Source organism: Labrus mixtus, chromosome 1 (genome assembly GCF_963584025.1).
Source record: "Labrus mixtus chromosome 1, fLabMix1.1, whole genome shotgun sequence".
NCBI lineage: Eukaryota > Metazoa > Chordata > Actinopteri > Labriformes > Labridae > Labrus > Labrus mixtus.
In genome coordinates, this window is record NC_083612.1 from 26,877,996 (window position 1) to 26,892,599 (window position 14,604).

The 14,604-nt window shown below is 41.5% G+C and overlaps 1 protein-coding gene across 1 annotated transcript in view; it reads left to right on the forward strand.

Annotated features, from left to right (window-relative positions):
- Positions 1–224: 224 nt before the first annotated feature.
- Positions 225–14,604, forward strand: part of znf710b (zinc finger protein 710b) — a 25,287-nt gene continuing 10,907 nt past the window's right edge. The window contains exon 1 of the mRNA XM_061040400.1: positions 225–381. The gene's annotated coding sequence lies outside the window, so the exon portion shown is untranslated. The remainder of the gene's footprint in view (positions 382–14,604) is intronic.

A 14,604-nucleotide genomic window follows, 5' to 3' on the forward strand; every position in this document is an offset into this window, starting at 1 on the left:
AAAAGGAGAAAAAAAGCGCATTTTACGCAATAGGCTATCGCCAAAACAATATCCGGATTCAATAGCCTTCCAAATAGTCGATATGAAAGGTCGTAGAGTTCGTCAAAAAATCATTACTAAAATTGTTTCTCAGTAGCCTACATAAAGATCGCTTGACGTGTGGTGGTGATTTTCACTAAGTGAGCATTATACCGCCTTTACTTGTGGCGTTGAGGAGGAGCTCAGTTGTTTATTCATTCACGTCAGCCCCTCTCTCCTGCCTTCCCTTCCCTCCTTCCTGCTCCACACAACGGGGACACCTCCGTTTGAAACTGTTTTTTTTTTTCCCACATTAAAATTAACCACAATCACGTCGCCACCATAAACCGATTTTGGAATCAGGTGAGTTGCTTGTTTTCTGTCTCTCTTTCCTTTCGGCGATCAAAAGAGGAAACGTTTACACGGCGTTGACTTGTCCGGCCCCGGCGAGGCGGAGGAGTGTTTCAAGCGTAACTTATTAAATTCCTCCTGACCAGCAGACTAAATGTATGCGCCTTATGTATGGCGATTTTGAAGCTCGGGCGATTTGCACGGCCGTCTCTCGGCGTTGATTTCACCTTATTCTCCTTACAAATGGTCGATGTAGGTCAACAACTACAGTCAAAATGTCGTCTTTTCTTTTTTTACTTCCACATTCTCTCATGCCACAAACAGATGGCGTCGAGAGAGAGAGAGGGGATGGAGAGAATGGGGAGGGGGGGGAAAGAGGCGCATAAAGGAGTAGGGGCTACACCAGGCCACATTAGCCCGGGTCTAGCTGCCCCCCATCATTAATGTGAACCCACCTCGTCATGTCAGGACGCGGGAGGCCAAGATGTCTCGCGTAGGCCTGTCTTGAAGAAAGTTTGTTCGCTGTTTAGCTGTCGGGTCTTTTCTTTTAAAGATACAGCGCAAGTTTTTTTTTTTTTTTTTGGGGGGGGGGGGGGGGGGGGGGGGTGAGGTTGTCTCACTGTCAAGGTAACGCTAACTCCGCTCAGTTTTTGGTCTATGCTAGCCCACATGGCGTTGCATTGGAGATCACATTTTTGGTCGGAACCCCCTTGCAGACAGAGGGGGGATATGTTGACACCGCAGAGCACCGGGGAGATGCACTGCAGCAGATAACCTGTAGCCCGGGCTGCTCGCTCTTGTGGTGGCCTGTCTCCCCCCCCCTCCTCACACAGGTTGGCTGATGGGCTGTCAGAGATCATTGATAGGCCACAGGTAGCCTATCCTCTCTGCACTAATGAGGGCAGGGCATATCTCACTCTGGCTGTCAGGGGGGGACGTGCAGCTCCCCTATGTCTGCCCTGGTTTGCGTCTTGTTCTGGACTGCTACAGTGCCATTTTTAGGGGATTTTAAAATGCAGATCCAGAAAGAGAAATGACACTTTTGCATACCGGCCATGCAGTGTCTTCATAATGTAAAGTGGATGGTGCACTGCATGCAGCGAGGCAGCAGCATACTGTGCATACCAGTTGGCAGCCTGCGGGCCTATAGATGTGCTGTGATGCAGTTTGCAGTCCTTGCACTTCAGTGGCTGGCAGTAATTAAAAAGACATTCTCCCCTTGTGGTCTATGGGTCATGTGATTGATGGTCATTTAGATGGAAATGTTCAAATGACTCAGCATCAAGGTATCACCTGCCACTATGCTGATCTTACTCATACTGCAGATCTTTCAAGTGTTTTCTTTTCTTTCATTTTTTTTTTTTTTTTTTCAAAAGTGACCCATTTCTGCGGTCGTGCGTCCCTAAATGACACTTTGATTTAACTGGCTTAATCATCTTATAGTGCCACGAGGAGTGCTGGGTGTCAACCATCTCTGTCCCCGCTCACCCTTTTCTGGTGCTGCAGCTTTTTGGTAGAATATCTATTTTCTTTTTCTTTTTTGGAGCTCTATAATTGAGCTGTGCCAGGCTTTTTTTTTTCTTTTTCTTTTTTGCATTCCTTTGTTGCCTTAGGAGTGATGGTCAAGTGATGCTGCTTTGGTTTTTCTCACTGTAGAGTCCACCTCCACCTCTGATCTTGTGAAGAGGGCATTTATCAGCTCTTTCGCTTTCTTTTTTTTTCTCCTGAATTGTCGAGCAGTAGTGGACGACTAGTCCTTGGAGCCTCTTTCACTGACTCTGTTTGATGGTAACATCTCCGGTCTGTGTTTGCTCAAAAGGCATCTCACCAATTACTCAATCGTTCCCCTAACTTGTCTCTCAGCTTGCTGCTGTATTTATTGTCCTCTAACCATGTCTTCCCTGCTCTGTCTTGATTTTCATGTTTGTGCTCCAAAGTGAATAACAAAGGCAACATGATTTAGTATTTCCTCTACTTTGTTTAAAGACGTGCTTGATGATGTTGGAGTGTAGCATTTGGCATCATGTCATTTATGATGATTCTCTAAGTTGATTTAATGATATCATAGCAAAAAAAAACAAAAAAAAAGCTGAGCTCAACAAGAAGCACTGACAAGTTCTCAACATTTCACTCGTACTTTGTCTGAAGGATTTATGCCTCCAAGTTTAACAGAACAGTTTTTGTATTTATTGGTTGGCTTGACTTGTACAGTGATGAATTAATTTTCCCATGTTTGGATCAATAATGTGTTATTACAATGCTACTGCTGCTGCGGCTACACAATCTGTATGCTGCTCAGGGGAACATAAGCCATTCATCCATGGATCATCAGCTGCAGGGTGACTGTGTTGATTTAGGTCCAGCCAGACTCATCTACACTTCAATAATATTATAAAAAAAACCCTGCACCACTCATCATAGCAGCCTGAGAATTAGACACATTTAATTAAGATAAATTAAAAATGAAGCGCTCACATTTTCAGTCTCTCGCTCTGTTCTTTATCAGGATGTGGGAATATAGCTGTGCTAAAAGGTTTAGAATAGCTGATGATGGTGTCAGCACATTGCAGCTCGGCTGTGCTGCAGGCAGGGTTTAAAAAAAAAGGGCTGATGTTTCTAGAAGCACAAAGGCCTAATGTGTGGGGTCTGTTTGTTATACAGCCACGCTGAACGACCTCCACAGTGAATTGCCAGTTTGTTGGTTGTATTAGAGGAATGTTACGGCCCATTTTAATGCCACCACACTCAGAGAAACCTCTTCTTTGTTTAATAGTGGATAAATAACGCTGACATTCAGCTTTGTGTTTACACATGCTTTAACAGCATACTTTGATTGTCATTGATAATAACAATAATCATTTCTCAGTTGACTATTTATTTGATCCCTTGATCCTCTTCTCTAAAACCTTATATTGGGCCTAACATCTGGTAGTTATTATAGACGTGCTAGGTTGTGTTTGTCTTCGTGTCAACCAATGTTATCCAGACTAAAATATCTCATCAACTATTGGACAGATTGAACACTTGATCCTTTGATTATTCCTGTAATACCACCTTAAGGATCTTATTTTTGGTTTCTTGTGTCACATAACTTGATTGATTGAGCTGTTTTTATTAATTGCCATGAGAAGCAGTACTAACATTCCTGGTGCCCAGAGATTAGACCCTGAAAGATCTTGGTGATCTTCTGACTTTTCCTGAAGTGCCACCAGGTCAAACTTTCACGTTTTGTGCAAAAAAAAACAATATCTCAACATTTACCAGAGACATGGAAACAAAATGATGTAAAAGCCAACCGTGGTCCCCTGAAGATGAATCTATTGACTTTGGTGAGCCAATGACTTTTCTCCAAATGTGCTTTAGTGTTTGCAGTCTGAGTGGATGAAGTTTGTTCGTTGGTTTGCCATGGATTTTTGATTCACAAACGTATAAATATGCAGATCATGTGTTATAACTTTGTTGTCTTACCACCATCGATTGAAACGTTTTTTGTTTGTCAACATTTTGTCTTGTACTTCTCATAACTGAAAACCTGCAAAACACATTTCAATCCCAGAAGTCTCAACTGAATGTTTTCCTTTTCTGATTTAGAAATATTGGCAGGCTGATGTGGAACATATCATAATACTTTATTTACAAGAGCATGTCATTGACAGAGGGCACAAATAAACATTGAAATAGAACATTTAAAAACCACTAAAATAAACAATTCACAATGGCAGAAGTTACATATTCTTGTTATTGTGCTGTTATTAAACTAGTGTCTGAAATGCTTATTAAGTGCCAGTTTATGTTGGTCACTGTGGTGTGACTGTGGGCTGTCTGTCCCTGCCTGCTTTGTGTGTGAAGATGCTACTAGTTGTCTGTCTGCTGAGTCAGTTATTTCAGTCAGTCCTCTCACATCCTGCCAAATGATCTGCATGGAGAAAGACTTGCTTTGCATGTTTTCTTCTTCTGCAGTTTAAAAGAAGAAGATAGCGTGTGATCTGTTCATTAGTTTTAAATGAAATTATTTCTTGTTTCAAAATGAAATATTCTGTTCTCATGTAACCACTAACTACATTCAGTGTTGCCTTCAGGTCTCAGCAAGCCTCTTTTCAATTAGCTAACTACCACTTTCCAGCATAGTGCAGAGCAGTGGCCTAGTTCATGCCCTCTTGAATGTAATTTTAGCTCGGTGTGTGTTTGTGTGTGTGTGTGTGTGTGTGTGTGTGTGTGTGTGTGTGTGTGTGGATGCCTTTCTGTTTTGTCTCCTTCTCTTATCGTCTCTGTTTCCCCTTCTCTCGTTCCCTCTCGTGTCTTTTCGCGCTGTTTCTGTGTCTCTGTGACAGACCTGACGCTCTGCCGGTGATGCTGCAGTAGTTGCCTCTTAGTTTCGGGGGAATGTAATTTGTTATTGACTCTGCCACAGCCCTGTGTGTATGGGCCTTGTTGTTCCCGCGGGAGACTGAGACTGTTCACACATTTTTATAATGTTTCATTTGGATGACACCTGGTGTGTTGCTCATGCCATTACTTTCATACGGGTTTTACAACAGTGCTGTGGAAAATGACAGGACTAAAAAAAAAAATCCCCCATGTAGCAGGTTTATGTCCTTGCAGATTAGGAATTACATGGTCCTCCATAGAGAACTGAGAAGTTTAAATTATTGTTTAAAAGTCTGACTAATATAAATAACAATGTATAATACACAGAAAATGTGGAGTCCAAATGAAGCTTGTTTATCTTTCACATCATTAACCACTGGCCATTAGGGGAATAAAAAAAAATAAAAAAAACACTTTCCATATTTAATTGTAGACGTGGGAACTGTAGGGTAACTCTGGAGGATACGATATATTCAATGATGTTTGGCCCATTATAAAACTTAAAGGAGCAGTATGTAACTCTGATACGCATTGTTTACTGCAGTCCAAATTCAAAACAAGCGATCTGCCCCCTCCAGCACCTTCCTCCCTACCTCCCTAGAGACGATGTGAACACAGGTTGCGATGATGTCATGTACACAGAAGCTTCAGTATTAAACCGGCTCTGCATCGTTCTAAAAATCTTTCAGAGTTCAAACCTCTCTCCGGGTTTCAAAAGGATAGTATCATCCTTAATTTCAGCATGTTTCTGAGGAGCTTATTAGAAAAATGCAGAGGCTTTTTGGAAGAATCAGTGATGTCTTAACAAGTTCACTCGCCCGCTTCCATCGCTGTTCCTCCTGTTGGTTTGCCGTGTGCCTGGCAAACTGAGGGGCGAGGGGCAAAACGATCGTGTGGGGTGCTTTACATCGGCCTGCTTCTCTGGTCTAAACAAAAACTAACCATTCCGCACAGGAATCAAAAGTTAAAAGGAGGACATACTGGCTGCTGCGTTGTTAACAGAGAAGCCAGCACTTCAACACAGCATGTTTCCTTAATGTCTGATCATATAGTAAGGTAATTGTATCATTTCATTTAGTATATATGGACCTTTTAATATTCTGTATTTGATAAATTGATATATTGCAAGACAATAATAGAATGAAAAAAACAAGAAATCTGTCTAACTGAAGAATACAAAATGCCCCTTTAGAGGTAAAGTGCAGGACTGATGAATTTATTTAATCACTGCAATTTGGTGTCAGTTCCACCTCTTATCACTCTTCCTACTTTAACTTCTTTTCACCCCTGTCCGATATATTCCCGCTGTCAACTTTTTTCTTCTTTAATCCTGCTTCCAACCTCTTCTTTGGCCAATGAACCTCCGTTCATGTTACCCTCCGTCCTGTCATTAGCGCCAGCTCGAGGAGTCATGAAGTAGTGACACAGCGATTTAATCTGCAGAGGATTGTGTTAAACACAGGATCCTTTTCAATTCAAATATCAATATTTGGCACTATGTATCGGGCTTACTGCATATGAGTACATGTACAAGATACAGAGAATCTGCTGCCCATGTGATGAAGAAGCCCACAGCTTAAAATTGCAATGCAAATGAATTCATATAAACTGAGACATTTAATCCAAGAAATGCTGCGAGGTGTAGCATCTCACAGGATCTATGCTGGTGTTGGATAGATTAAATATCTTTTTTTTCCCCCCACAGTTACATTCTGTGAAAGAAGAGCAAAGTGTGCGATTTACCGCCAGTATTCCCCATCATAACTACATATCGTCAACCAGTTTTAAAGACTTCCCTAAAAGTGTTTCAAAGTCTGAAGTATAGGAGTTAGGGCTAATTCCATTTATTTGTGTGTAACTGTGTGTTGTGTTTGTCTCCTCTCCATTACAGTCTGCTTTCCTCCTCACCTTTCAATGTGGCCGTTCCAAACCATGAAAAAAACCACTTTTAATATCTGAGGGTGTTAGATAGACAGCATATTGTATGAACAACCTCTCCTCTATAATCCATCCCTTAGATTGCTTCATTTGGCAAATGAGCTCTTGAATTATCTGTAAATGATGGGATGAGAATATCGTTAGCAGCTTTATTTGAGTGGACACAGTTTTTGGGATTGGTGGTGAAATGTATTGGACGGTACAAACTGGATTAGCATCATATCAAAGAGGCTGTATTGCATTGAATTTGTACGCAGTGTAGAAAATGTTAGCTGTCATTTCAGATTGAATGGTTAAGATCTTAAAGCTAGTTTCTCCTGAGTTCTGCAGTGTTGCATTAGGGGATTATTGAGCTCATGTAGATAATGTCATGCTGAAGTATTTCTTTTTCTCCATTTAGTCAGACATATTTACTGTTAAATGTTCTACCACACTGATCCACTTGGTGCTTGCCTGCTGAGTTTTTCAGGCCTTGTTAAAGCTGCTGTGACTGGCTGTATCTGAGGATGTCAATCACCTCAAGTTGATAGTTAACAAAATATTCCTCTCTATTCAACCCATTACATCAGAAAAGATGTGTCAAGAAGAGTATGTGAGTGATGATGACATTCAGTTTTCAAATGCAAGAACACTCCGTCAGGTGGAGGACTAAATCCTGAGCAACGAAAATCAAACTCCAGTCAGGAGGGTTGAATTTCCTTAACAACAAGTTTTTCCTGTTAAAGTTTCCTTGTGAAAGACACTCGATATAACTCTTGTCTGTGGGGGTGCTGTTGTGTAGCTAATCTGCAGAAGAACAAGTGTAAAGACCCTTTCCTTTTGTTCTAACATGCGGTATCGGTCCCTTCAGGGATCCATTGTCAGAACATTAACCCGGGTGTTTGAATATCCTTTATAAAGTGGATGATTTCCTTTTTATGTTGGTTTTTGCATTTTGATACAGGTCTGAGGGGGTCAGGGATCCTGAAGATCAAACACCACATGTGCATTAAATAAGATCTGTTAGAGAAGAACTAGAAGAGCAGAGCATTAAAGGAATTGTATATGATAAAAAGGAAGAGATGAAGAAGAAAGAGGGCGAACAGGGAGAGAGAAAAGGGGAGGGCAGGGCTGATGCTCATTTAAAATGAGTTTTGTCTTGTGACTACACTACTAGTACACAAGTGATACTGTTTGATGGATAATGTCCAGCTTTTGTTTTATAATCCTGAATTTGTTGCATGGCAGGTAAAAAGTCAAATCTAGAGCTGTTTTCACTTATGGCGTCCTAAAAAAATTCTAGAAATTTCTGGGAAGTTTCTGATGGACACTTTACATAGCAGTGTCTGCCATCAGTGTTTGAATAGTAAAAGCACTTTGAGTAGTCAGAAGACTAGAAAAGCTGAAGAAGCTCAAGTCCATCTACGACTCCTCTCTGCAGCTGTCGTCACCTGGATCAACAGGAGAAGAACATTTGCAGAGCCTCTTGCCTATTTTCACACTTAATGCACACCTGAATCATGGCAGTATGAAGTGCAATCCAAGAAGACGTGTCGCTTGTTATGACCAGGCTCGTGGGGGGAAAGGGAGGAAAATTAAATAAGTAGATTGTGTTGGTAAAGCAAAGTAACTTATTACAAAAGAAGTAAAATTGTGATGCAACAAAAACGTGAGGCCAACAAAAAGGGCTAATGAGAGCTGTTCAAATCAATAACAAAGTAAAACAGAAGTACTCTCAACTAGTGTTTTAAAAAACTAACTTTGTAATTGGTGAAAAGAAATTAAAATAAAACCTAACTACCTACAATAACTAACCAAAAAACAAACAAAACAATGAGCAGCACCTCTAAACCTAAGATACATTTTCAGTTTCAATTTGACTTCTATTTGACACCATTATTTGGTGGAATGGAGACACCATTGTTTCTTATTTGCAATAAGAGAAACAATGGTGTCTTTATTGAAGAGATCTGCTTCTTGTACCTCAAAATCTTGCTGGAAGGCGGCAGTAGCTCAGTTTGTAGGGACTGGATTTGGGAACCGGAGGGTCGCCGGTTCAAGTCCCGGTATGGATCAAATTTGGAAATTGGTCTGGTAGCTGGGAAGGTGCCAGTCCACTTCCTGAGCACTGCTGAGGTGCCCTTGAGCAAGGCAGCGAACCCAGCCACCAGTTCAGGAGCGCACGCTGTGGGCAGCCCCCCTCACTCTGACATCTCTCCAACAATGCATGTCCATAGGATCCTGTATGTGCATGTGTGTATTTCAGCCTGTGTGTGTGAAGCATGTTCAAATATATAACAGAGTGCAAACCTGAATTTCCCCTTGCGGGAACAATAAAGTATACATTATTATTATTATTATTATTATCATTATTATTAAAGGGATACTTCACCCATTTGCATTAAGCTTTGTATCATTAGAAACCTGGTAGTATTTTTGAATGGTCGTACATCCCGCCCTCATTTCCCCCTGAGATGGGAAATCTTTGTATTTCTGAGTCTGAAAAGAAGCTTCTGATGATGCAGAAATCGTCATTTTGCGTCATTGATCGCTGTTCCGGTTAGCGGGGTGAAACTACAACGCTATTTCCTCCTATTTTTGACCACTGAAGCTACAGACCAATCACAGATCAGTGGGTGGGAGCTCACTCCCAGAATCGAAACTTAACGTCTGCCATATAATAATAATAATTTATTGATCCCGCGAGGGGAAATTTGTTTTTACACTCTGTCTAGTTAACATGCTACACAAACATAGGCTGAAATACACACACATGCACAAACAGGATCTTATGGACATGCACTAATGGAGAGGTCTCAGGGTGAGGGGGCTGCCCACAGTGGGCGCTCATGGGCTGGTGGGGGGGGGTTAGGTGCCAGACCAATTTCCGGACTTGGTCCGTGCCGGGACCTGAACCGGCGACCCTCCGATTCCCAACCCAAGTCCCTACAGACTGAGCTACTGCCGCCCACATATATTGCTTGGAAGCTATGCTAACAGGCTCTATGGAGAAAGCTGATAATGGCGAAACATATAAATATAGTGGTGAGACAGCTGCTGCCGACAGGCCGGTCTTGTGTCTTGGCTGCTGTGGCTGCTGGCCGCCGCTGGCAGCCGCCGGCCGCTGCCAGCTCAGCAGCCGAGACGTAAGGCCTGCCTGTCAGTTGAGGAAAACGGCCGTATACTGTTGAAGTAAATATGTCTGTAAACCTGACCTTAGTGGGAGTGGCCTGCAGTGCTGTGCATTCTGGGATTCGGTGTCTTTCATCCACATGAGCCAAAAAGATACTTTCTGCCTTTTCTCTGCCAAGAAGGCACCAACTTCAAAATGTATTTCACATTTCTACTACAGATATGACCCAATGTCAATACAGATTCATGTTTCAACGGGTGAAGTATCCCTTTAAGAATGTTTTGGACTGTTCTTTAGTATCAACACAACCCCAGTCATTGCCAAACACAAACTGGTGAAAGTTGACTTTTTAATGGCATGATGGTGAAATACAAACCAACAAAGGGAAAAAGTAGGACTTGTCTGGTTATTGTTTGAGGTTGGCTCAACAATCTCCGGCAATGAGCAAATACCAACGTACCTGTGCTTTAAAGACCACAGCCAATATATGAGCAGTACTTTATTGAGAATCATTACCTATGAAGATACCTGGACCTTTCCTCCCATACACACAGTATACCTTAATGGAGCTGATTTCCCCCCCCCAGAATGATTGGCATGTTGATGTTTGTGAGTATTTGTGTGCGCGCACATTGGAGAAAGAGGCCTTGTGAAAACCATTCTTCTTTTTCTTGTTCCTCTTTGCTGCAGCCATGTTTGTGAGACCACAAAATAGAGGGAGATAGGGTTTGTGCTCTCTTTCTCCCTCGCTCGCTCCCTGTTTTTTCTACCTCTTTCTGTTTTTCTCTCTCCAGCACTCTTCCCCTCCCCCTCTCTCTGTTCCCTTTTCCTCATCTCTCCCTCTTTCATTCTCGCTCTCTCTCTCTCTCTCTCCCTCTCCCTTTCTCGCTCTGGGTTTCCATCAGGCTTTACCCCTCCCTTTCTCTCTCTCTCTCTCTCTCACTCCCTCTCTCTCTCTCTTTCTCTGTTCCTCTCTCACGTTGCACACTGCCCCTCCCTCCCTCCCTCTGTCTCGCTCTCACGTTGCTCCCTGCCCCATCTCTCTCTCTCTATTCTATCGTTTTTTTCTCTCTCTCTCTCTCTCTCTCTCTCTCTCTCTTTCTTTCTCTTGCTCTCCCTCTACATCCTCCCCTCCCCCACTGCTGCCTCTCATTTTCTCTCTCTTCCTCCTCTCCTCTCTCACTCCACCATTTCACTCACTCACTCACTCCCTCACTCGCTCACTCGCTCCCCCTCCCGTCCCTGTTCTCTTTATCTCCTCCTCGCCCTCCCCCTTCAATCCCTCTTTCATTCCATGCAATCATCTGTTCTCTCTCTCTCTCTCTCTCTCTCTCTCTCTCTCTCTTTTTTTGCTTCCTCTATTACGCCCCCATTTTGTCCTCTGCTGTTTCCCTCATTCTCTCTCTCTCTTTCCTCCATGTTCTCTCTATCCCGTTGTTTGCCACACTTCTCCATTACATTTATGGTAGAAACTTTATTTAAAAAAAAACAACCGTTTTCTATCCCAGAAAATATGAAACATATTAGACAGATAAGAAATAAAAGCTTTATTTTGACTTTAAACTCTTATGTTACTCACCAGTAGTTCCTTGGTTATTCAAATTAACCCAAATATCTAAAATACTATGCCTTCTCGAACTATCCGCCATGTTAGTGGATTATCTCACCATTGTGCTTTTTTGTCTTTAGTCAACATGTGGTTAACTCTGCCATCTACCAAACTGCCACAAATGGCCGTCGCCTTCCTCACGGGAATGCAAACTAACCAGGTACTGCCTCACCTCTCACATTCACTGACACGATGAGCTCATACCTTGAGCTCCATATCATTTGATCAAACACAATGTTACAGGTTGTCTGGTGGTTCTTTTGATAAAATGTCCAAAACACAAACCTACACAGTACATAATAATATGAGGCAAGAAGTTTGCTCTACTAGGTGTTTATTGACAACATTACCCCAATAACAGAGTTTTGAATGTACACCGCTAAAGGCACACTGGAGTTGTTTACAACTGCCATGGCTGCCGCTGCAAAAAAAAAAGTGAAAAATGCTGATCATGAAATGCCCAAAGTATCACTATTGACCAACTTTAGTTTTCCTCCCAGCAGTCCAAACCTCAAAGGCCCAAGACTACAAATCATTATACAAACATTTGATAATTGTGCTTAAAGAATAACTGAAACATCCCAAATATTGTTGAATTAGTTGACACTTACGTCTATAACTCTTTTCAGTATCTAAGCTCAGCCATCATCACGTCTTTGTACATTCATATTGATTCTGTGACGTCATAACATTGGTGTCCCAGTCTGTGAATTCACATTGCATTTCAGCTATTTTATAAAAATATATTTCTATTTTCCAAAGTTGTGTACTGTAAAAATGCATGAAACTCAGTGTGAAGGACTGTACAACAGTTTTACCATGCTGCGTTTCATTATGGATATCAGCACTTTTTACAGTCCACAACTTAGAAAAAATAGAAACATATTTTAATACAAAAACCCTTTTTGATATGTCATAGGAAGCTTAACTTTAGATTTGCAAGACCTGGCTAAATTATCTACTTATTTGATATTTAGAGATTTTCAAAATTGTTGGCCTTGAAGGGTCCAGTGATGACTCCATACATTAAATGGTTGTTTTAATGGCCTGATATACCAAAATACCACTATGTGCTTTAAAAGTAAGCTGACTCCTGACAGGAGTCCAGGGCCACATGGCGGTCCCCTCAGATGCTTCCCACCAAACCAGGAAGTGGCAGGGGTTGATAGATAGGAGTCAGGCACTGTCATCCCACCTCAGCATCTTAAATATGATCACCATCTGGGATGTTTGTTCTGTTGATTACATAAAGCAGAGGTAGATGGATCTCTTAAGTGTGATTTACACCCATTGGGTTTAATATATCTCATTATTAAAAGTGTCCTCAAACATTTTATAACTCTGTAATGCTGAGATTGGTAATTGGACAAGACAGAACGTCTTTTCTTGTAGCTGAAAAATTGATGTCACACACTCTGCATGTGGTGAAGCTGAGTTGGTCGGTTTAGTTCCCTCTAAATGGAAAATGTTTGATCAGTTTGACAACATCCCAAACTTTCTACCACGGTAAATCAGAAGTTTGATTAAGTTAAGATCAGGATCAAATAAAGAGACAGGAATTTAAAGTTTCAAGTTTTTATTTTTCCTTACTGTCATTTCAGCCTTATTCAAGTGCACAGTGAGGGGGGCTGTGATGCTACATAAGACATTTGAGAATGAAGAGAAACATAGTTTGTAGATCAAGCGAAACAAAGAAGTGTAAAAACAGACCAGCAGCAGCTGATATACCTGTATTTATAAAGTACTATACAGAATACATAGTATACAATGCAAATATTACTATAAATAGACATACACATCAAAGAAGGTGAACTATGCAATTTAGATTCATTTTAAAAGCAGACTGAGTATAGTGTGATTTCCAAGCCAGTAATATTGTTTAATGATGTTAAATTAGATTTGAATGACGACGTCTCACTGAGGAGGTTACGTGATGATCTGTGTTGTGATTGAGAAGAGAGGACTTGGGTTGTAGCATCAGGACAAAAAAAAAAAAAAAACATTAATTTTTTCAACATTTTTTTCCCAACATTTCATAGCACAATCATACGTATGAAATTGTCAGGATTTACTCTCAATTCCTACTTTTATTATTTCGACTTTATTGGACATGGACATCGCAGTCACATTGGACGAAGCAGATGCATTGTCTAAGTGTTTTAGCATACATGCTAGTTCTCACCACCTGTCCACAGGACGCTTAATAGTAAATGAGCTGATAGTGAACACAAAGCGGTGCTTCACATTGTACTGAGAGAAGTGAGCTCATGATGTTTGAACAGTAGTTGTGTTCTGTGACATGAGAGTGCTCAGAACTGATCCACAGAAAAGATGGCTGTGGAAATGAGTGTACACAACATGTAGAAGGAACAGACTCTAACAGGTTAATAAGCACACAGTTTACTTTTTCTATCTTTACATTGTCTGAAGAAACTCCAGCTTTATAATTAATTGCATCTTTGTTTTTTTTCTTTTTCCGTCCTCTCACAGTGTCTCATATGAACAGACCTCATCAGAAGTGTTTAACTTTGATGACATGTAAGATTTGTGTGTTTCGTACTTTAAATCATTACGTGAAGGAAATGTCGGCCTATTCTTAACTCCCATTTTATCATTTGTCCACGTAGTTTGCAGCTCGGTTATTTGCAGCTTTTGTGTCGTCTCTGTTTCATCCTTGGCAGGACGGGCATGACCTTTGTGGACTCGCGGGTCACTGTTGGCATCATCTCACAGCTCAACAGTTATCTCATCTCAGTAATTTTACTAAGGGTGTGTGCTCTGGTCGTGAGATGACGTGAAGAGAGATGAAAGTCCCTCACACTGGAACCTCCATGTTTCCTGAGCTGTCAATCAGCAAACTTCATTTGTGTGTGTGTGTGTGTGTGTGTGTGATTGAGATGAAGAGAGAGAGAAGGAGACTTGGGCCGGTTTGATGCATCAATATGATCAGCAGCATACCTTTTATTCCCTCCCCTAACTCATTTCATCTGCTTCTTCCCTCCCTCCATCCATCTTCCATTTCTTTTTCTTATTCTTTTACCGCATTCTGCTCTACTCATCCCATCCCCCTCCATCTCTCTCTTTTCTCTCTCTCTTTTCTCTCTCTCTCTCTCTCTCTCTCTCTCTCTCCCCTCTACCCCTCCCCTCTCTTTTCCGTCAGTACTCTCTCCTTCCACTCCCTCCTCCTCCTTCTTTTTCTCCATTTTCT